Source organism: Choloepus didactylus, chromosome 19, assembly GCF_015220235.1.
Source record: "Choloepus didactylus isolate mChoDid1 chromosome 19, mChoDid1.pri, whole genome shotgun sequence".
In the NCBI taxonomy this organism is placed as follows: domain Eukaryota; kingdom Metazoa; phylum Chordata; class Mammalia; order Pilosa; family Megalonychidae; genus Choloepus; species Choloepus didactylus.
The window spans coordinates 48375739-48400136 of record NC_051325.1 but is presented as its reverse complement, the minus strand read 5'-3'; the positions used below and the strand labels follow the sequence as shown (position 1 = coordinate 48400136).

Sequence of the window (24398 nt, the reverse complement as noted above, 5' to 3'; positions counted from 1 at the left end):
TTTCCAATTTTCTATGGCTATAGACAGCACTGGATCTTTACATAAATCTTTGTGCCCCATTCCTTATCCTTTCCTTAGAGTTTATCCCTAGAAGTAGGATTGTTGGGCTAAAGAGAAAGATGAAATAACTTTTCATCTTTTGACACATATTTCCAGGTTGCCTTCCTGAATGACAAAGTGGTACTTATAATGGCAAAAAATTGGGGTAAAAATTTTTTTAAAAAAGTTGATCTGATAAGGAGATACTGTATCTCCGATTGAGCACTTATGATTTTCTAAAAGTAATTAAATCAGTCATTCCTCGGACTCTGGCTACTTGGAAGAGGAAGTGGGAGGGATGAGTCATCGGCCTGACCTTAGGAGTGCACCAACCAGTAGGGTGGGCTCAGCAAACCTCAATTCAAGAAACAGGCAAACGTCCACTGCCCTCTTGTGAGGCTGTTTACTGTACAAGGTCTGTAATAGCAACCTTTAGGGAACCACCCAAATGCCCATCAGTACAGTATATGAAGTATAGAGTCTTCATAAAAAAGTACGTCTATCTGGCACATTTCTGACATATCAAGATATGAGACACAGTGTTAATTGGAAAATGCAGGTTGCAGAACAACCACAGAAACAGAACCCAGTTTCTGTGGGATGGATATTAGCAAATATGTGAAAAAAATCTGGAAACACAAATATAGATCTTGCCAATTATGGTTCTTTGTGATTAAGGGGAACTTTCATTTTCTAAGTATGTATTTTTGTAATGGTAGAAAATTTTGTAAGTCCAGGCTATTGCTTTTTTTTTTTTTAATCATTTTATTGAGATATATTCACATACCACGCAGTCATACAAAACAAATCGCACTTTCGATTGTTCACAGTACCATTACATAGTTGTACATTCATCACCTAAATCAATCCCTGACACCTTCCTTAGCACACACACACAAATAACAAGAATAATAATTAGAGTGAAAAAGAGCAATTGAAGTAAAAAAGAACACTGGGTACCTTTGTCTGTTTGTTTCCTTCCCCTATTTTTCTACTCATCCATCCATAAACTAGACAAAGTGGAGTGTGGTCCTTATGGCTTTCCCAATCCCATTGTCACCCCTCATAAGCTACATTTTTATACAATTGTCTTCGAGATTCATGGGTTCTGGGTCGTAGTTTGATAGTTTCAGGTATCCACCACCAGCTACCCCAATTCTTTAGAACCTAAAAAGGGTTGTCTAAATTGTGCGTAAGAGTGCCCACCAGAGTGACCTCTCGGCTCCTTTTGGAATCTCTCTGCCACTGAAGCTTATTTCATTTCCTTTCACATCCCCCTTTTGGTCAAGAAGATGTTCTCCATCCCATGATGCCAGGTCTACATTCCTCCCCAGGAGTCATAGTCCACGTTGCCAGGGCTATTGCTTTTAAAAGGTAACTGACAGTGGCTGGAAGTGCCTGGAAAGGCCCAAGATAGGGCTCGGTCAGTAAGTGCTGTGGGGGTGGGGAGGAAGGAGGGTAGTGAAAGAGGAACAGCCAATATGGAGGGCTGGGCTCACATTTCCCCACAATACCTAGCTCAGAACAGACACCCTAAGAATGAATTAAGGGAGCTCAAAGATCAGACATGGGAGAGTGGGTGGCATCCTGTAGTAGAAAGAGAAAAGAATGAGAGACGGAACCTTGTATTATGAACCAGGCTTTGCCCCTGGACCTTGGGCAATACTCTGTCCCTCTCTGGGCCTCCGTTTCCCCAGTTGATAAAATAAAGGCGGGGCCAGAATTCTAAGGCAATCCCCATAAGCTCCAGCAGAGGGCGCACCCTGCACATTTTTCTTAACTGCCTTAAGACACGGTCATGTTTTGGCTCCTCAGAAAACTGAATTCCCAGCAGTGATTTCTTCTGCAGGGCACAGAAGTTTCATCCCTGCCCTCTCTCTCTGGGACACGCTCAAAGCTGCAGAATAGGGTAATGGCCTATTGCAACAATAGTAACCACAACAAAGAACAAAAATCATGACGACAATTCTCACATTGACAATTCTCACATTAATAGTACAGGTAACATTTATCAACTGCATATGCATTTTAAGTACCTCACTTACTTAACTGCCACAACAGCCCTTGGAAGTAGGTTTACACCCACAACTCAGGAAGGTCTCAGACAGACACATCTGGCTCCCAGGCCTTGGCTTGTCCACCACATTACACCTACTGCCTCTGGGGAGGGACAGACCCTAAGCAGGCCACACCACATCCCTGATTTCCCCCAACTAGAATGTCAGCTCCATGAGACTAGAGATTTTTGTCTGTATTCTTACCATGCCAGCTGTTTGGAAGGCCTAATCCTGGAAAACACCAGCTAAGCCAACATGATCCAGCTGTTCCCCCCCGCCCCGCCCCCACCAGAGTCCTGACCAGTGCCTGGTAAAGAGGAGGGACTCAATATGTACTTGCTGAACTAAGCTGAACCAACCTACCTACATACTCACCTACCCATGCACCTATCCACCCATCTACCTACCCACCCACCCATCAATCCATGCACCAGGACGATAAGGTGTGCCTCCTTCTCAGGACTGTTAGGAAAGGCCTCTCTCTACCATCTTTGAGGGATGGAGGTGCAGGTTCCATCTAAAAAGGCCATCTTCACCCTGGAATAGATTCCCTAGGGCTTTGATCCTCACCCTTGCCACACCTCTCCTTACAAGTTGCCTAGAGCAGAAAGGTGACCCTCCTGGCATGGAGAGGAAACTGCACCAAGCTGAAAGCCCAATCCTGGAAAACAATGACAGAGCCAACCAGCTCTTGTTGCTCCCTCTCCATCCCAAAGGAAACAGCGATTCCAAAGATGGGTGTGGGGCTTGGGTCTGGGGAGCTCTGGGACGGCAGCACGAGTATTCTCTTTTCCCCACTCTTTGCTCTCTAAAGTTAACAGCCAATAGGGAAATAAAAAAAGAATCCTCAGTTAGAAATGGCATCAGAAAATGGTTGTCCCCCAGACTTTGTTTATCAGCCTGTAAACTACCATGACCTCTCCGGGGAATGACTTGACATGTTATCAAGAAACCCCCTTTTTTCATATCCTTGAGTCACTTATAATAATTTAGTCTAATAATCCAAGTTGTACCTGAAGATCAATGTACAAAGACATTCCTCATAGTATTATTTATAATAGAGCACCCTGCTCAGAAACCTTCCATTATTAAAAGAACGTATACTTACATGGAAGGATGTTCTCGGTAAATGATCACTACCACATGGGTGTGACAGAGTCCCTTCTCTCCTGGTCCTGGGTCTTTACTTCCAACTGCCTATTACGTTTGTCCAGCAGGGGGACAGCTTTACCCACTCAGGAAATATTCAGAATCATGGAACTGAAAGGGATCCCAGGGCTCATCTAGACAAGCCTCTCAAGAGCAGTTGGAGATACTGAGGTTCAGAGCGGGAAAGTGACTTGCCCAAAGTTCTTGACTTCAGGGGTCCTAACTCCTGGTCCCGAGCTCATTCCCCCATACCACACTGCCCCCTTGGGAGTTCCCACTGATGTTACAAGTCTCCAGGGGGCTGGGGCGTGGTGGGAGGCATCCAGTGCAGGTGTCCAACGGGGAGAACTTGAACAACTCCCTTCACCTCTTTGGGCTCTGGTTTCCTGTTGCTCACGCAGCTGTGGCGCAGATTCAGTGAGATAAGTGTAGAGTCTGCTAGGGTACGTGGCACACAGGAGGCACACAATTAGTGGCCTAATTAATTAATTAGTATGGTACATTTGGGGGGTGACATCAGTAAAACTGTCCCTTTGACATTTTCATTCAACTCTTTTGGCTTAAGTTCAAAATGGACTAATTTTTATACAAGCTCTTACTCTGTAATTAATGGTGCCATAGAAGGCCAAAACCTAGGGCTCTATACTGTACTGAGTAGAATATAAATTTTACAAAGGTGGTGAGCTTGGCTGGCCAGCTGATGCACCTAGCAAATGGCTGAGGCTCACTGAATACTTGATGAATAATAGATGTTCCAGATTCCAGGGTAGAAAGTGCAAAGGGTGGGAGGCCTGCGTTGTAATGGTGGCCAGGTCTGCCTCAACCCCCATGCTGCAAGTGACCCCAAGGAGTCTCCTCCTTTCGTCCAACTTCCTCCCCACAGCTGAAAAATGAAAGGCTGAAACACAATCTCTAGGTCTCTTCCAGCCCTGACATTTCATTCATTCACTTATTCATTAAGCATTTGCCAAACACCTATATTACTGGGCCAGGGATTGGGTATATATTGGGAGACTAAAAAGACATGGACCCTGCCCTCTTTATCTTATCACAATCTGATAAGAGATAAAGTCACTGAAAAAGCAAACAAGTCAATAATCACAAAGTGTGGTCAAGTGTTAGGGAGGAGAACAGGATTCTGTGGACAAATGGCTCAGTTAAAGGCTGAATGGTCAGGGAAGGCCTCCTTGAGGAGGTGACTTTGGGCTGAGATCTACAGAGCAGTCAGAGAGAATGATCCAGGCCCTAAGAGCAAACTAATAACTCATATCGCAGCTTGAGCCCTACGGGGTGCTAACCGAGCTCTTTCTCAGCCTCTAGAGGTTTGGGTGCCTTTGTAGGGTCTGGATGCTAGAAAAAGGATCTGAAGGACCTTAAGTGCCCAGGACTAAAGTGAGGAGCCCTTGCACTCTGCTGCCCAAACCTCTCAATGCCCCAGGGCCAGAGGCTGCCACTCCTGCAGGTGCCTGCTCTGTGTTTAGGGAAGAGTCAAGGGCACTGGCAGGTTTCCCCACAGGAAGTTGCCTCCTCCCTTTGGTTTTTAATGCTCCCTCCAGTGTTGCAAACTGAAGAGGCCCTGGGCTATGCCAAGAGCTACATGGTTTGCTTCCAAGTCTGCAGCTTATTAGTCCTCAGCACTCAGGCATTACATCTTCAGATTGTTTTCCAAATACACCAGAAAGGTCATTTCCTGTTTTTCTTTTTTCTTTCTTTCTTTTTTTTTTTAATATTTGCAGCTTGTACAAAGAGAAAGCAGGCCATTTTGCTGAGGACACAGAGCACAGAAGTGGACCTTGGTCCCATGGGAGAGGCCTCCTCAGGAATCCGTCCAAGGGAAGAAGAGGCTGTGGAAACCTGATGTGAATACCAGGGCCTGTCGAGCTGGCATTCCCTCAAGTCAAAGGGAAGTGGCTTCTTTGTGATGGGAAGCCAGACCAGAGAGGCAGTGATGCCAGCAGAAGTCAGGACCCCAAATTGGGCACCTTCTTCCTGGAAGAAAGGCTGGCAGGGAAGGCCAGGAGTGGGGAGGCAAGAACCTGGGAAAGGCAGGGCTGCTGGTGACAGTCCTTCCCAGTGCCTTAGGGACACACCCAGAGCAGAGTCACCACAGGGGGGGTGTCTTCTGCCAAGGCAGTGCCTGCCGCCTATTCTATGAGCGGCCCCCTGTGAGGCTTTCATTTGGCGGCAGACAGACCAGGCCAGGCCCTGGGCCTCTGTACCTTCAAGGCCCAGACCCTGCACAGCCCAGGGGCAGGTAGATGCAGAGACTTGCCGTGGGAGGCTGTGGGGTGAGAAGGAAAGGGAGGGCGCTGGAGATAGGCAAGGTCCTCAGTGACCTGCATGCTGCCCATATCCATGGAGCCTATTCTATCTTCTTACACAGCCTCTCAGCTCAGTGGACATCCAGACTGGTCACTTGTTATCAGACTACTCTCCTAGTGGTGCGGAGCTTCCAGACACCACACCTGCAGGGCCCCTCCTACTTCTCCAGCTGCTTCTCATCCTCCTACACAGGCTCTCCTTCCTGCTCAGACTGTTAAGTTAGAGCCCCCCAGCACATACACCCTGAAAGAATATATATATCCATGACTTCTTAATAGCCAAGACCTCTCTAAGAGCTCTAGATCTGCAAATCTAATTGCCTGCTTAACATGTCACTTGGATATCTCACAAGCATTTCAAACTCCACATGCCCTAGAGGAAGGGTCCAAGCCTGCTCCCCTGCAGTCTCCCCCAGCTCAACCAAGGCACTACCATCCATCCAGGCTGCTCAAGTGGGAAACTTGGACTTGTCCTTGATTCCTCCCCCTTTCATCATCATCCACATACAATCAATCCATCACCAGGTCCTGGAGTTTCTACTTTAAAACACAGCTTGAGGGTGCTCACTTCTTTACTCCACGTCCACCACTCAGCCTCTGTTAGATCTCACCTGAACCCCTGGAGAAGCCTCTCCCTTCTTGCCACCCCCCCCCCCATCTTCTACATAAGCAGCCAGGGTGATGTTCTCAAAACAGGAATCAGGTCACATAATCTCCCTACTTGAATCCAGCTGTTGATACTTTTCTGTTCCCCAACGAGCACAATCCAAATGCCTTACTGCAGCCCTGCCTTCCCCTGCGACATTCTGTCTCAGTAATAACTGTAACAATAATAATGGCTAGTGTTTATTGAGCACTTATTATGAACTGTGCTTTACACTTGGAAGTTAATTTCTTCTTCATGATAAGCCCTAGAAGTAGGTATGATTATTGTCATTTTACAGACGAGGGAACTGAAATACCTGCTCATTTATTTGGCAGATAGTTGCTATGTAAACAATACTAGATGCTAGGTGTACAGACATGGTCCTTACTCTTGTGGAATTCACAATTATAGTGTAATGGAATAGAGAGACAAAAATATAAACAAACAACACAAGTTTTGATAAACACTATGAAGAACAAGCAGCTTAAGAGTGATACATGTAACACAAGGGAACTGCCTGTGGCCAGGAGGCCAGGGAAAGTCTTTCTGAGGAGTGATATTTAACAGCATGGTGACAGAGAATGTTCCAGACAGAGGCAACAATCTATGTGAAGGCCCTGAGGTCAGGAGGATCTTAGCTGGTTTGTGGAATTAAAGAGAGGCCAGGGTGGCCAGAGTGGAAGGGGCTAAGAAGGGAGTGGAAATGAGACGTGCCGCTTGGTTTAGCTGGTTGGCTTGGGAGGCTGCGGGATACTGCACTTAGTCACAGCACAGAGTCTTCTAAGTCCAGACAGAAATCATCTCATAAGTGGATTCTTGGCTCTGGCTTTTCAACTTTTCCTTCTCTAGGACCCTGAAACGGAGGCCCTGTAGGGCATGAAGCCTCTGGAGTCCCTCCACCCACCACTAAAGTTGGGAAGGCCTGGGCTGGGCTGTGCTGCCTGGAGACTCGTGTGGTGTGGGGGAACCAGCAGGGGCCTTGGAGTCTCTCAAACTCCTGCCGCCAACAGCTGGGTAGTGCTGAGCAACTCAGCTGACCGCAGACTCCTCTTCTGTAATATGGGGATGGATGCGTACAACTGCCTTGAAAGGTGGCTGTGGGGAGTAATGAAAGCCAGCACTTATGCAGCCCAGACTGTGTGCTAGGCCACCCTATGTACCGGCATCACATTTACTATTACAGCTGCTCTATTATGAGGCTCTATGCAGTACTATTGCCCCTGTTTACAGAAGGGAAGGCTGAGGCTCAGGGAGGTTAAGTACCTTGCCTGAGGTCATAGCCCTATTGAGTGTGGAATACTTAGGCTATAAAGCATGGAAACGAATTAGCACCATGCCTGGCATATAGTAAAGGTGTGTGAAAAAGTGTCCATTCTCCCACCATACAATCCATCCAAGGTGTACAATCAATGGCTTTTACTATGGTATGTGAATATATCTTAATAAAACTATGTTAAAAACAAAAAAAGTGTCCATTCTCTTTCCTCCCCTTCTTTCTCTCCAATCCCCAGTCCCTTAATAAGGCATTTCTGAAGGAAGGACAAAAGGGCTATGAAGTCTCAAGAAAACGTTCTACAAATGCTGGCTAAAATATACATCCAGATGCATTTTACCAGGCTTAAGTAACATTCTGTTTAGGATTTTCAACTGGAGGTAAAATATTCACAATCTTTGCAGTGATGATGCTGATTCTCTGATTTCTGCCACTAAATTTTTGGTATCTAGCTTCATGACAATAGTAAAAATAATTATTTGGGGTACTCATTTTAAATAACTCTCACTTGTTCCCTGCCCCAGTAGCTACATCTCACCCTGTGTTACTGCTTCATGTAGGGCTGAGATTGGGGATTAGAATCATTGATGCAAACTCTCTTTAATCCATGAAATTCTGTGCTTCTATGGAGGTCCTTGGAAAGAGGCAAAATGGTTCAGCTAGATTACTGCTTGGAGACTAGGCAATGGCAGTCCTCCTACTGTTTATGCTTTATTTAAACTGAATGAGGTCTCAGCTAGAAAGTGAGTCCCCACGTCTGAGGAGGGTGGGGCAGGAAGGGAAAGTGAGATCACTTCCAAACAGTCTGCCAAAGGCCCAGGGCCTGGGCAGAGTTCCAGCTCTGCCTCTGCCAGACTGGGTATCTCTGGGCAACCAGAGGTCTCAAGTGTGGAATGAAAGGGCACAACTAGCATTTTCTGTAGTGGTTTTGAAACATGTTTGCAAATTCTTTGGCACTTCTATTAAAAGGCGGAGTCTAATTTGCATCCCCTTGAATGAGGTGGACTTAGTGACTTCCTTCTAACAAAAAGAATGCAGCAGACTTCTGAGAAGATGGCAGAATAGGGAGTTGCAGGGCTTACTCCTCTTCTGAAAACAGCTAGTGGACAGGCAGCAAGTATCTGAAACAACTGCTTTGGAGCTCCAGAGACCAGGGGAATACTGCCCAGCATCCAAGGAAGAATGGGACGAGTAACTTGTGTGGCCACAGCCTCTGGAGCCGATTCCCCACCCTCAAGGCAAACAGCTTTGGGTCAGCCTAGTCCCTGCCTGAGGGCTACTGTGGACTGGGAGGGTCACGGAAGTGCTCCTGCCCAAGAACAGAGGGGGACATGGTAAGTACTGATCCAGCTACTGGCCGGTGGACTTAGACCACTGAGTCCTACAGCTTTAACCTGTCCTGGACAGGTGCCACCATGCCATTGTTTCCAACAGAATCAGAGGCGGAGCCACCAGAGGGCTACAAGTACCAGGCCTTCTCAGGACTGTGGGGAATGGGTTGCCAAAGAGCACCATCTGCTGGCAAGCCAGGAAAGCATAGCCTTGGGAAGTCAAAAAAATGGCTCTTTGGTTTCTTTCCTGACCCACTCCCCAGGGCCCTGTGAAACTGGTCTGCACCCAAAGCATGGATCCTTGGCCCTGTTTTGGCTAGGAAATACTGATGAACCAAGTGTCAAAGAAGAGCCTTACCACAAACCCAATCAACAAAATCCCATACAAGCAAAAGAAACCAACCTTCAGATAATCTCATCAAGATAATCGGATGCTCAGATATCAACAAAAAATTACAAGCCATACTAAGAAACAGGAAGATATGACCCAGTCAAAGGAACAAATTAAAATGTCAGAAGAGATACAGAATTTGGAACAACTAAATAAAGGTGTTCAAAACAAATCTCCTAAGTCAAATCAAGGAGATGAAGGAAAATATGGCTAAAGAGATAAAGGACATTAAGAAGACACTGGGTGAACATAAAGAATAATTTGAAAGCATGCAAAGAAAAATAACAACTTATGGGAATGAAAGGTACAATAGATGAGATTAAAAACATGCTACAACCATATAATAGCAGATTTGAACAGGCAGAAGAAAGGATCAGGGACCTAGAAACAGGACATCTGAAATCTAACAGAAAAAAGAAAAGATAGATAAAAGAACAGAAACAATTGAGCAGGGTCTAAGGGAACTGAATGACAGCATAAAGTGCACAAACATATATGACATGGGTGGCCTAACAGGAGAAGAGAAGGGAAAAGGGGCAGAAAAAATATATGAGGAAATAATAGCCAAAAACGTCCCAACTCTTAAGAAAAACATAAACATATACATCCAAGAAGTGCGACATACTCCAAACAGAATAAATCTGAGTAGACTTATTCCAAGACACACACTAATCAGACTATCAACTGCCAAAGATAGAGAATTCTGAAAGCAGCATAAGTGATCCATCATATCCAAGATGCTCAAAAGGACTAAGTACTGAATTCTCTTCAGTAACCATCATGGCAAGAAGACAGTGGTATGATATATTTAAAGCACTGAAAGAGAAAATTTGCCAGCTAAGAATTCTTTATCCAGCAAAACTGTCCTTCAAAAATGAAGGAGAGAGAACGGAAGAAGATGACGGCATAGAGAGGAGTGGAAGGTAGTTTGTCCCCCTGGAAAAACTAATAAACAACCAGGAACAACTAGCAAATAATCTGGAAAAACTGCGGGGAGACAAACATGACTGTCCACTCATCACACGCCAACCTGAATTGGGAGGAATGCCTGAGATCGCAGCATAAAATCAAATCTGTAAGTAAAAACTGCAGATCCAAGCTGGGAGCCTCCTCCCCCCACGGCCCGAACTGCAAAGCCTCCCGGTGCTAGAGAGTAGCACTCTCCCAGCAAGCAAATATAGCTCAGCTGAGCTCCAACCAGGGTTTTAATTAACACACGTGGACTGCTCAATACAAGATATGAATCCCCAACAAGCAGACAGAGGCTTTTGGTGATGACTGACCTTGGAGAGCTGGAGGGTGGCTGTGGACTGACCCTGAAGGGGGATTTCTGTCCCTTTTTTGGCTCAGTGGAGAAAGCCACAGCCATTTTCAGTTCCCAGTGCTCTGACCCAGACGAGGATGGAGACAGCACAGGCAAGGAGTCTATTCAAATGCTAATGACCTCTCCCTAGAGGGGTTATCTTCTCTAAGAGGAAAGAGGAAAGAGGTGGGGCCCAGCTCTACTACCTTCCCTCCATTCAGAACCAGACCCCAGAGCCTGGGGGGAAAACAGCCACAGGCCACACCTCCTTACACCAGTCTGGAGCTACAGGCTGACAGGGGCCACCTGCTGGGTGGAAAAATACAGTGGCTTGAGGCCTCACAGGGTGTACCGATCTTCTACAACACCCTCAGGGAAACAGGATACTATTCCCTTCTTCCAAGACCTGAGTCTATTCTGGTCTGGGAAAACCTGACTGGGGTAACCAAGGAAACTAGATGCCTAGACAACAGAAAACTACAACCTACACTAAGAAAAACAAAGTTATGGCCCAGTCAAAGGAACAAACTTACACTTCAACTGAGATATAGGAATTTAAACAACTAATACTAAATCAATTCAAAAAGTTTAGGGAAGATATGGCAAAAGAGATGAAGCGTATAATGAAAACACTGGGCGTACATAAGGTAGAAATCGAAAGTTCAAAAAAACAACTGGCAGAATCTATGGAAATGAAAGGCACAACACAAGAGATGAAAGAAACAATGGAAACATACAACAGCAGATCTCAAGAGGCAGAAGAAAACATTCAGGAACTGGAGAACAAGGCACTTGAAAGCCTACACAAAAGAACAGATAGAGAAAAGAATGGAAAAATATGAGCAATGTCTCCAGGAACTTAAGGACAAAATGAAATGCAGGAATGTATCTGTTGTTGGTATCCCCGAAGGAGAAGAGAAGGGAAAAGGGGCAGAAGCAATAATAGACAAAATAATCAATGAAAATTTCCCATCTCTTATGAAAGACATAAAATTATGGATCCAAGAAGGGCAGCGTACCCCAAACAGAAGAGATCTGAATAGGCCTAACCAAGACACTTAATAATCAGATTATCAAATGTCAAAAATAGAGAATCCTGAAAGTAGCAAGAGAAAAGCGATCCATCACATACAAAGGAAGCTTGATAAGACTATATGCAGATTTCTCAATAGAAACCATGAAGGCAAGAAGGAAGTGGGGTGATATATTTAAGATACGGAAAGAGAAAAACCACCAACCAAGAATCCTATGTCTGGCAAAACTGTCCTACAAATATGAGGGAGAGCTTAAAATATTCTCTGACAAACAGATAATGACAGAGTTTGTGAACAAGATACCTGCTCTACAGGAAACACTAAAGGAAGCACTGCAGACAGAAAGGAAAAGACAGGAGTGAGAGGTTAGGAAAACAATTTTGGGAGATAGTATCACAGCAATGTAAGTACACTGAACAAAGATGACTGTGAGTATGGTTGAAAGAGGAAGGTTAGCAGCATGTGGGACACCAGAACAAAAGAGGAAAGATAGAGACTGGGACTGTATAACTCAGTGAAACCTAGGGTGCTCAATGATAATAATAAAAGGTACAAATATGTTTTTACATGAGGGAGAACAAATGAATGTCAACATTGCAAGGTGTTAAAAATAGGGTGGGATTGGGGGGGAAATATAATCAATGCAAACTAGAGATTATAATTAACTGAAACACTGTACTGTGCTTCCTTTAATATAACAAAGGCAATATACCAAAGCTAAATGCATATGGGGTGGGAGGACATAGGGGAAGGATATGGGACTTCTGGCATTGGTGATGTTGTCTGACTATTTATTTTACTTTAGTTTAATGCTATCTTTTCTCTTGTTGCTTTCTAGCTGTCATTTTTTTTTCTTTCTCTCTTTTCATTCTCTTTTCTCTCTCTACCTTCTTTGACTCTTCCTCCTTCTTTGTGGAAGAAATGGAGATGTCCTTTATAGATAGTGGCGATGGTGCTGAATACATCAATATGTGACTATACAGGGAACCAACAATTGTTTACTTAGGACAGAATGTATGGTGTGTGAACAAAACCTTCTTAAAAAAATGGGTTGATGAAGAAACTTTGAGGGCACTAGGTTGAGTGAAATAAGACAGACACATAAGGACAAATATTGCAGGGTCTCACTAATATGAACTAATTATAATATGTAAACTTAGAGTCATGAAATATAAGTTACCATGATATAGAACAAGGCTAAAGAATGGGGAGCGGTTGCTTATTACGAGCAGAATGTTCAACTAGGTTGAACTTAAATGCTTGGAAATGGACAGAGGTGATGGTAGCATGTTGTGAGAATAACTAACAGTGCTGAAGGGTGTGTGAAGGCGGTGGAAAGGGTAAGCTCAGAGTCACATATGTCACCGGAAGGAAAGTTGGAGGTTAAAAGATGGGAATGTATAAAACAGTGAATCTTGTGGTAGACAATGTCCGTGATTAACTGTACAAATATCAGAAATCTCTTTCATAAACTAGAACAAGTGTATGACACTATAACTAGAAGTGAATAATAGAGGGGCATATAGGAAAAAAATATACCTATTGCAAACTATATACCACAGTTAGTAGTATTTTAACATTCTTTCATCAACAGTAACAAATGTACTATACCACAACTATGAATGAATAATGGAGGGCGGGGTGTGGTTAGGAGTATGGGAGGATTTGAGTTTCCTTTTTTTTTTGTCTTTATTTCTTTTCTGGAGTAATGAAAATGTTCTAAAAATTGAAAAAAAAATTAATTGTGATGGATGCACAGCTGTATGATAGTACTATGGGCAACTGATTATACACTTTGGATCTTTGGATAATTGTATGGTTTGTGAACAATCTCAATAAAAAATTTTTTTTAAAATGAAGGAGAGTTTAAAATATTCACAGATAAATAGACTGAGAGAGCTTATCAACAAGAGATCTGCCCTACAAGAAATACTAAAGGGAGTTCTACAGGCTAAATGGAAAAGACAGAAGAGAGATGCTTAGAGGAGAGTGTAGAAATGAAGATTATCAGTAAGGGTAACTAAGAGGATAAAAAGAGAGACAAAAGCAAGATATGACATACAAAAGCCAAAGGATAAAATGGTTGAAGTAAATACTGCCTTTACGGTAATAACATTAAATGTTAACAGATTAAACACCCCAATCAAAAGACACAGATTGGCAGAATGGGTAAAAATAAATACGATCGGCCTATATGCTGTCTATAAGAGTCTTACCCTAGACCCAAGGATTCAAATAGGCTGAAAGTGTAAGACTGGAAAAGATATTCCTTGCAGACAGTAACCAGAAAAGAGCTGGGGTAGCTATACTAATACTGGACAGAATAGACTTTAGATGCAAGTATGTTATAAGAGACAAAGAAGGACATTATATATTAATAAAAGGGGCAATCCACCATGAAGAAATAGCAATCATAAATATTTATGCACATAACTAGGGTGCCCCAAAATACATAAGACAGATGCTGGCAAAACTGAAGGGAATAATAGATGTATCTATAATAATAGCTGGAGACTTCAATACACCACTCTCATCAACAGAACATCTAGACAGAGAATCATTAAGGAAATTGAGAACTTCAATAATATGTTAAAGGAACTAAACCTAACAGATGTATACAGAACACTGTACCCCCAAACAGCAGGATATACATTTTTCTCAAGTGATCAGGGATCATTTTCCAGGATAGACCAAATGTTGGGTTATATATAAAATAGGCCTCAATAAATTTAAAAAGATTGAAATTATACAAAGCACTTTCTCTGATCACAAAGAAAGGAAGATGGAAATCAGCTTAGGTGGAGAACTGGAAAATTCACAAATATATGGAGGATAAACAACACACCCTCTAATTAATCAGTGGTCAAAGAAGAAACTGCAAGAGAAATCAGTAAATATCGTGAGATGGATGAAAATGAGAACATGACGTATCAAAACTTATGGGATGTACCACATCAATACTATGTGTCAACAATAGGGGGGATAAAGGGTATGAGAGGATTTGGGTTTTCTTTTTTCTTTTTATTTCTTTTCTTGAGTAATGAAAAGTTCTAAAATTGATCATGGGGATGTAGGCACAACTATGTGATGATACTGTGAGCCAGTGATAGTATGTTTGGATGGTTTGCATGATGTGTGAATATGTCTTAATTAAACCTCACACACAAAAAAAAACTTGAAAAAAAAAAACCCACAAAAACCTTATGGGAAGCAGTGAAAGCAGTCCTGATGGGGAAATTTATAGCCCTCGACACTTGCATTGAAAAAGAAGAAAGGCGGACTATCTCCACGTTGTCCTCTGAATTGGCTGCCTTTCAGAGCAGCTCCTGAATCTATCCAGAGAAGCTCCTGATTTCAGGGCAACGTGGCCTGATTTCCCCACCCTGTAGGTAAGCCCTATAATAAAAGCTCATGTCTCAGAAGGTGTCTGGGCTTTCTTTAGTTGTTTGGCTACGAAAGTCCTCTTGGGCCATGACAATTGGCGTGCCAGCCTGGAGACTAAAGAAATCCCAGCCACTGATGACATGAACTTGGTTGGGGAAGGGAAAGGGGACGTCCCCAGGCAGGATACTGGGGTGGCCTGCGACACTTACGTGGGGAGGGGTGGCTACCCTCCTAGATGAATGGGGTCTGCTGAGGGAGTATGGAGATGCATATAACTCCCCGGCTGGACTAATAGCTCTTCTGCTATAGGCCACAGGACTACTAGGATTTCATGAGAAAAAGGAAAGCCGCCAGGCTGCTGCAGCAGTAGCCTGGCCATTCTTGGAGGCTGTGTGTGCAGCTACAGAAAATGCCTTAACGGCTAATTACGCAGTCTGCCGCTTAGAAGAGGAACTGAAGTTAGAAAGGGATGTGCAATTGACCCAAGCTGAATTGAAAGACACTGGGGATAAAAGTTTAGAAATACTGGCAAGCCAGTACACTAGGGTTAAGAGGGCATAAGCTGCCCAAAGGGCAAGTTAGGCATATCCTAGCTTCCCCTGACTGGAACCCTCAAGTGTGGGACTCTGTTGATTCCTCATCAAAAGATGATGAGCCCCTGTCTGACTGGGAAATTAAAACTGAGGAAAGTAAGCATGCACATCCTCTGGTCCAACAAAGGTGCCTTCCCCCAGATGTACTGTGGCAATATATCAGTATAAATTACCAGGGTCATTTAATAGCCCTGTCTGTCCAATGGAAAAAACTAATGGTACCTGGCAAATGACTATTAATTATATCAAACTTAATTTAATAACTTCTTTGTTTGCAGCTCTGTCGAATATAGCTATCTTGTCACAGGATATGAGTACTCAATTAAGCCAATTTCACTTTGTGCTAAACCTCGTCAAAGCTTATTTTAGTATTTTAGATCCCTCCAGCCAGACTGCGTCCACCTTCACATGGGAAAACCAACAATGGACATTTGCTGTGCTTCCACAAGGACACCTCCACAGTCCCACCATCTGCCATGGACTGGTAGCACAAGATTTAAAGAAAAGTACACCCCCTATGTTTCAGTATAGTGATGGTATCATGTTAAACAGTAATTCTTTTCCAGAACTAGAAATTGCCGCTAGCACTGTGGTGACCCATCTTGAGAGTCGAGGATGGGTGATAAATCAAAGCGAATTACAAGAGCCCGGACATTGTATCAAGTTCTTGGGTATTGTCTGGTTGGGTAAAACTAAAGCTATTCCTTTAGCTTTTGTTGTTAAAATACAAAGTTATCCAATACTATTAACTTCTAAACAATTAATAGCTTTCCTTGGTTTATTAAGTTATTGGAAACTGTTTATACTCTATTTAAAAATTTTAAAACTTTTGTACACCCTAATTAGAAAAGGAAAAGCATGGGAATGGGATTTTCCACGGCAGGCTGTGTTTATAAAAGTACAAGCATAGGCTTTAAGGGGGGTGGACCCTGATATATCCTGTGAATTGGATGTGGCCAGTGCCAATATTGGCTTTGGGTGGGGTTTGTGGCAAAGGCAACAGGCTAAATGTGTAACCATTAGATTCTGGTCCCAACTTTGGAAGGGCACAGAACTCAGATACAGCCCGTTGGGTAAACAATTGTGTGCAGTTTATAATGCTCTGTTACAAGTGGAAGGTTTAACTCAGAGTTGCCCAGTGGCCACACTCATACAGGAGTGGACACAGGCGACTATAAATAAGCCCCATTCGGGGAGTGCTCAGCTAAGCAGGCTGACAAAATGGAAAGCCTATGTCCTACAATGCGAATTTTTAACAATAGCCCTGTGAGTGCAGAGATGCATGAGATTTTAGGATGGGTCTCCCACGTGGAAGAGCAGCATGCCCTGCCTCCTGCTGATCCTCCCGAGGTGGCTCCTCCCATGCCCACCGTTGACAGACAAGGGAGTATACCTGACTCTGCATGCTATACTGACTGATTGGCACTTGGGCAACAGGCTACCTGGATGGCCATGACTGTCCAGCCAAGTACTTATCTGGTGGGAGACTGGAACTTTGCAAAGCAGACAGTGGGCTAAGCTGTGAGCTATACAGATGGTAACTGTCCATGAACCAGGAGACACCTTGACTGTCTGCCCGGATAATTGGGCTGTATATCGAGGACTAAAAGTATGGATGGCCACGTGGAAGCAGGAGCAATGGACGGTGGTTGACTGCCCCCTATGGGGGAAGGAACTGTAGGAAGACATCAAGATGGCCTGTCAGAAATGTAAGGTAACTGCTTTCCATATTTCTGCCCATAATGTTAACTCATTGCCAGGTAATGCAGCTGCAGGTGCCCTAGCGAAATTCCGCAACCTAAAAGCAATGATGCATGAGGCGACCAAATGGCTGCATCGGAAAACTGAGCACTGAGGGTACCAGACCCTGTGGAAGCTGGTGCAGCAGTTTCAGCTGCCTATCACCCAACAAGAGGTAAAAGGAGTAGAGGACGCTAGCCTCTCCTGCTCGCTGCAATGGCCCAGAATGCTTCCTCACTGACTTGGACCCATCAGCCAAGACCAGATTCCTCTCACCTGGTGGCAAGAAGACTATATTGGCCCCCTTCCTCTGTCCAAAAGGGGCAAAATATACCTTCACCACTGTAGATACAGCTACGGGACTGCTACTGGCCTTCCCAGGGGTCAAGGCCAACTAGCGAGCTACCATATGTAGCTTAAAAAAAAAAAAAAATTAAGTGCCTTTTCTGGGGTCCCCACACACATGGACAGCGACTGGGGGACCCCCTTCACAGGGCAATTAACCCAGGCCTGGGCCACAGAACATAATGTCCTTTGGACTTTTCACTTGCCCTATAATCCCACAGCAACTGGGTTAACTGAAAGAATGAATGGCCTTTTAAAGGAACACTTAAAGGATGATAGAAACCCCTTACAACAAAGGATTCGAATACTGTACCAGCATTAACTCCAGACCCAAAGCAGAGGCTCCCGCTCCTGTGGAAATGGCAACCGTGGGGCCCATGCAAGCCTTACGAATTAAAGTCAGACAGGCCAGCTGCCCTCAAGCTGCAGCAAGGCAGGGAAAATAATCTGCTCTCGCCTGTGCCACAAACACTAAAAATTGGGGAAAATAAGGTTAATTGGCTCTGGTTCTGGCCCATGCAGCCAAGCTGGTTGAGAATCCTAAACCCATGGGGTATTTACTGTGCTGAAGGTTATTTGTATTCCCCAACTGGGGCCCCTGCCCCCCAGAGGACAGTATGCATAACTTTGCAACCCCAAACTAACTGTAGATCTAACCCTGAAGGGCTCCCCACAGGTTTAAAAAAAAACCCTCACCTGGAACTCTTCTATCCACTACTGAAAACTCAGCTTATATATTGTTCGTACATGTGCATTAATTCTTGTTAAAAAATTGTATATTACTGTTTAATTTTAGTGGTGATTGTACGCTGTAGAATGACTGCTTGAAAACGGTTTCCAAAATTATTTTCATAATTTAAGTAACATTTATCTGATAATCCTTTGTCCAAATGGTTTAATTCTTTAACTTGGCCATGGTGCCAATTGTTAATAGGATTACTGTCCATATGTGCTGGTTTACTTGTACTCTGTTGTTCACTGTATTGTTGCTGTGAATTATGGAAGCAATGTCTGTCTTATGGTCAACGCAAATCGCTGTGTGGGGGTGGAATGTGGGAGCCCCTGGCCCCCAAGTGTCTTGAAAACTGCACACAGCAATTTGCTTGAGCTAGGACCTCTGAGGTTTGACCTATTCTCCTTGTAATATCAGATGCTAACTGTAATCTATACCCAAAACTACCTCCTCCCTGAGATTCCCTGAGATACTGTTAGCTTTATAATCCTTTCCTCCTCCCTGTTAACAATCAACCCCCCCCCCATGTTGCACAACCCTGCTCCCTGCCTTATGCTGTCATACCCATTGGAATGTCGAGCCCTTATAAGCAGCTTATTCAGCACCCCAAAGTGCAGACTATTTCCATGGGCTATTTCCACGTTGTGCTCTGAACTGGCTGCCATTCAGAGCAGCTCCTGAATCCAACCAGAGAAGCTCTTGATTTCAGGGCAATGTGGCTTGACTTCCCCACCCTGTAGGTAAGCCCTATAATAAAAGCTCATGTCTCAAAAAAAAAAAAAAAGAAAAAAAAAGAAGAGGTCACTTCTTAGACTTTACACCCCAAGCACAAACAGTGAAAGAAAAAATAGATAAATGGGAACTCCTCAAAATTAAAAGCTTCTGTACCTCAAAGGAGTTTGTCAAAAAAGTGAAGAGGCAGCCAACTCAATGGGAAAAAATATTTGGAAACCATGTATCTGACAAAAGACTGATATCTTGCATATATAAAGAAATCCTACAACTCAATGACAACAGTACAGCCAGCCCAATTATAAAATGGGCAAAAGATATGAAAAGATATTTCACTGAAGAGGAAATACAATTGGCTAAAAAACACATGAAAAAATGTTCATTTTCACTAGCTATTAGGGAAATGCAAATTAAGACCACAATGAGGGATCATCTCACACCAATTAGAATGGCTGCCACTAAACAAACAGGGAACTACAAATGCTGGAGAGGATGTGGAGAAATTGGAACTCTTATTCATTGCTGGTGGGACTGTATAATGGTATAGCCACTCTGGATGACAGCCTGGTGTTTCCTTAGAAAATTAGATACCAAGTTACCCTTTGATCCAGCAATTTCACTTCTCAGTATATACCAAGAAGATCTGAAAGCAGTGACACAAACAGATATTTGCACACCGATGTTCATAGCTGCATTATCCACAACTGCCAAGAGATGGAAACAATCCAAATGTCTTTCAACAGATGAGTGGATAAACAAAATGTGGTATATACACACGATGGAATACAATGTAGCAGTAAGAAGGAATGAGGTTGTGAAACATATGACAACATGGATGAACCTTGAAGACATAATGCTGAGTGAAATAAGCCAGACACAAAAAGAAAGATATTGTATGTTACCACTAATGTGAACTCTGTGAAAAATGTAAAATAAATATTTTACATTGTAGAATGTAGGGGATCTAGAGATAGATAGCAACTAGTGAAGGGGAAATGATAACCTAATAAGCACAGATAAACTATTCAGGGTAACCTCAATGTTATGGGAATGCTCAGGAATATGGTTTGCAAACTTTCTTGGGCATAGTAGGATCATGTTGGAAGCAATGTAGTTATTTTAGGTTGTTTTTCTCATTCCTTTGTTTTGCTAGGGTTTGTTAATTTTCTTGGGGTATGGTAGGGACAGTTAGAAGCAATACAGTTATTTGTTTTTCTTATTCCTTTGTTTTGTTTGAATTGGTTTTTTTTTAATTTTTTTGATAAAGTAAAAAAAAAAGTTATTGCATTAAAAAATTAGCTTTAATGTAAAAAAAAACAACAAAAAACTAAGATGTGGTAATTGCACAGTTTCTGGCTGGTAGCTGCTCCCTCACTTCTTCCTGCATGTATATCTTCTATACACAACAAAAGCTGTATTTAAAAAAAAAAAAAAAAGGAAAGGAAAAAAATCATTCCATGCAAACAGAGGCAAAGGATTTGACCAGACATTTCTCCAAAGATACAGAAATGGACAATAAGCACATGAAAAGATGCTCAATATCATTAGCCACTGGGAAATGTAAATCAAAACCACAATGAGATACCACTTCACATCCAGAAGGATGGCTATTATTTTTTAAATGGAAAATAAGTGTTAGAGAGGATGTAGGAGAAACTGGAACTCTAGTGCATTGTTGTTAAGATAAAATGGTGCAGCCACTGTGGAAAGCACCATGGCAGTTCCTCAAAAAGTTAAATATAGAATTACCATATGACCCAGCAATTCCACTTCTAGGTATATACCCAAAGAGAGTGAAAACAGGGTCTTGAACAGATATTTGTACACCAATGTTTATAGAGGCATTATTCTCAACAGTCAAAAGGTGGAAGCAACCCAAGTGTCCATCAACCAATGAATGTATAAACAAAATATGGTATATAGAGACAATCAAATATTATTCAGCATAAAAAGGAATGAATTGAGAGTGACGATTGTACAATGAAGTGAAAATAATGTGAGAAGCTGTTTCTCTTGGGACAGAATATATGTAATGTGAAATTAGGAACCCACTACTTAATAAATCAGGCCCTTGACTTGAGGCTTGCTCTTGTGAAACTTAGGGCTGTAAATGGGAGGCTAAGCCTTCCTATAATTATGCCTAAGAGTTACCTCCAAAGAACGTATTTTGTTGCTTAGATGAGGCCTTTCTCTCTATAAGCCCAACTTGGCAAATAAATTCAATAACCTCCCCTCCACGTGGGACACGACTCCCAGGAATGAGCCTGGCCCTGGCATTCAGGGACTGAAAATGCCTACTTGAGTAAAAGAGGTAACAAAATAAGGTTACAGTGGCTAACAGATTTCAAATAGAGTCGAGATGCAATCCTGGAGGTTTCTCTTATGCAAGATCCAGCTAGATATTCCAAATGGCCACAGTATCCCATGCCCTTACCAACAGTAGTTCCAAAATACCTAGGTCCCTATTTGAGATTCTATAAAAGATTCTCGATTCTCTCACTCAGTTTTCTCCCTTAGAAACTGAAACCCACCAGAACATTCCTGAGCCAGACAGGTCCTGAAACCCAGAGGCAACAGCCACTGTAAGAACAACAATCAGATGCAGCCCCCTTCCCCATACTGTTGACACCCTGTGCTGGTTTGAATGTATTATGTCCCCCAAAACACCATTATCTTTGATGTAATCTTGTGTGAGCAGACCTATCAGTGTTAATCAGATTGTAATTCTTTGAGTGTTTCCATGGAGATGTGCCCCACCCAACTGTGGGTGATGACTCTGATGAGATAATTTACATGGAGGTGTGGCCCCACCCATTTAGGGTGGGCCTTGATTACTGGAGCATTTTATGAGCTCAGACAGAAGGAAAAAGCTTGCTACAGCCAAGAGGGACACTTTGAAGAAAGCACAGGAGCTGCAGATGAGAGACAGTTTGAAGATGGCAGTTGAAAGCAGACTCTTGCTCCAGAGAAGCTAAGAGAGGACAAATAACCTGAGTGCAGCTGTGAGTGACGTTTTGAAGAGGAGCAAGCTTGCTAGAGAGGAAAGTCCTGGGAGAAAGCCATTTTGAAACCAGAACTTTGGAGCAGACGCCAGCCACGTGCCTTCCCAGCTAACAGAGGTTTTCCGGACGCCATTGGCCATCCTCCAGCGAAGGTACCCGATTACTGATGTGTTACCTTGGACACTTTATGGCCTTAAGACTGTAACTGTGTAGCCAAATAAACCCCCTTTTTATGAAAGCCAATCCATCTCTGGTGTTTTGCATTCCGCAGTATTAGCAAACTAAAACACACCCCCCTTTCAATATGACAAGCTAGGGTGGTCACTGCCTAGACACCCCCGAAGATCAAGAAAGTGATTAAACAAGAGGAAGGGGTAGCAACAAACAAGAAAGGATTTAATAAAGGATTAAGAAAACTGAAACTTTTTATATAAACATATATATGTGTATATATATATATTTTAGATGCTAGAGTATTAGAATAGTTAGAAGGAAATAACTGAAATGGTGGAACATTAACCTATAATATTCTTTGAAATTTGTTCTATAGCTATTTTGAATTATGTTTTGAAAGTTAACACTTTTCTGTATATATCCTGTATTTCACAGTAAGGAAAGAACTGAAACTGTGGAACTGTAACCCATAAAATTTTTTGAAATTACTGAAATAACTGTTGTTGAGCTGTATTTTGAAAGTTAACGCCTTTTTGTATATAGGTTATATTTTACAATACTGGAAATAACTGAAATTGTGGAACTGTAACCTGTAACTTTCTTTGAAATTTGCTAACTACTTGTTAAATCCTACTTTGAAAGTTATCACTGTTATGTATATATGTTAAAATTCACAATAAAAAAATGAATTTAAAAAAAAAAGGAATGAAGCTCTGATGCATACTACAACATGGATGAACATGGAAGACATCATGTTGAGCGAAATAAGCCAGACACAAAAAGAGAAATATTATATTATCTCACTTATATGAAATACCTAGAATAAGCAAATTTCACAGAGACAGACAGTAGATTACAGGTTACAAGGGCTGGGGATGGAGTGGGGTAGGAAGAGAGAGTTTTTGCTCAATGGGTACAGAGTTTCTGTTTGAGGTGATGAAAAAGTTGGGGTAATGAATATTGGTGATATTAGCAAAATATTGTAAATGTAATTAATACTAAGTTGGACACTTGAAAGTGTTTATAAAAGGTGAATTTTGCATTGTATACTTGTTACTATAAAACGTTTTTAAAAATCTCAGTGGTTTGTAATAGCAAAAAAAAGATTTATATCACACACAAACCAGCAGGCGTGGGGAGGGACAATGAGGGGCTGTTGCTGAGTGGGTAGAGTTTGTTTGGGTTGATAGAAAAGTCTGGGTAATGGATAATGATAATGGTAGCACAATACTGTAATGTAATTACTACCACTGAATTGTATACTTGAAAGTGGTTAAAATGGAAAATTTTATGCTGTATGTATGTTACCACAACAAAAATTTTTAAGAAAACAAAACAAAAACAAAAATCCCATCATTCTCAAGGCTCAGTGGCTCTGGGCCCTGACACTCCAACAACAGTTGGAACAGAAGGCCCTTTGGAAGCTTGCCCTCCTAAGCCTTAGTCAGATAAACAGTCCTGGGAGTTGACTGCTGCCTCTAGATACCACAAACACGTGCATCCAGGAGATCCCCAGGGGCACTGAGTCAGAATGGGACAGACAAAAGCTTTGCAGCTCGGGAAGTTACTGCAGAGCAAGGACCAGTCAGGGAGATTCCACGCCAGTGCAGCTGCCTGCCAGACAAGAACCTCTGTTTGGCCAACAGAGTAGAGGAACCTAAGGAGAGGTGCTGGAGGCAAGGGTGGCCGTGGAAAGAAATTCAGAGGAGGTGGAAATCCCCCAAATTCCTGGGACTACTAGGACTTGGACAGAGAACTAAAGGAGGCTGGAAATTCTGCTCTGACTGTAAGGAGATGCAGCTGAATGGAGGGATAAACTATGGAGTCAGAGTTTGTGAATCCTGGCTCCCCCAAACACTAACTGTGTGATGCTGAGAAAGTCACTTCAGCTCTCTGTGTTTTGGTTTCTTTGTAAAATAGGGCTACCAATCACCAACTCTTAAGGTTGTTGTGAGATTAAAGGAAATACATGTATAACTTTTTTGATTCCTCTCCTCCTAGGAACCTGGAGAAGTAAGGAATGGAGAAAGTATAGGAGAATTGATTGCTCTAGCTCTAGTCTCAGGTGAGCTTTGGGTTCAAAGCCTGGCCCAAATGTTAGTAAACATTCCTAACCTCTCCAAATCTCAGATTCCTCATCTGTAAAATGGG

General features: G+C 42.8%; 1 protein-coding gene across 5 annotated transcripts in view; it reads right to left on the bottom strand.

Annotated features, from left to right (window-relative positions):
- Positions 1–24398, bottom strand: part of PKIG (cAMP-dependent protein kinase inhibitor gamma) — a 108470-nt gene that overhangs the window by 2984 nt on the left and 81088 nt on the right. The gene's annotated exons all lie outside the window — the stretch shown is intronic.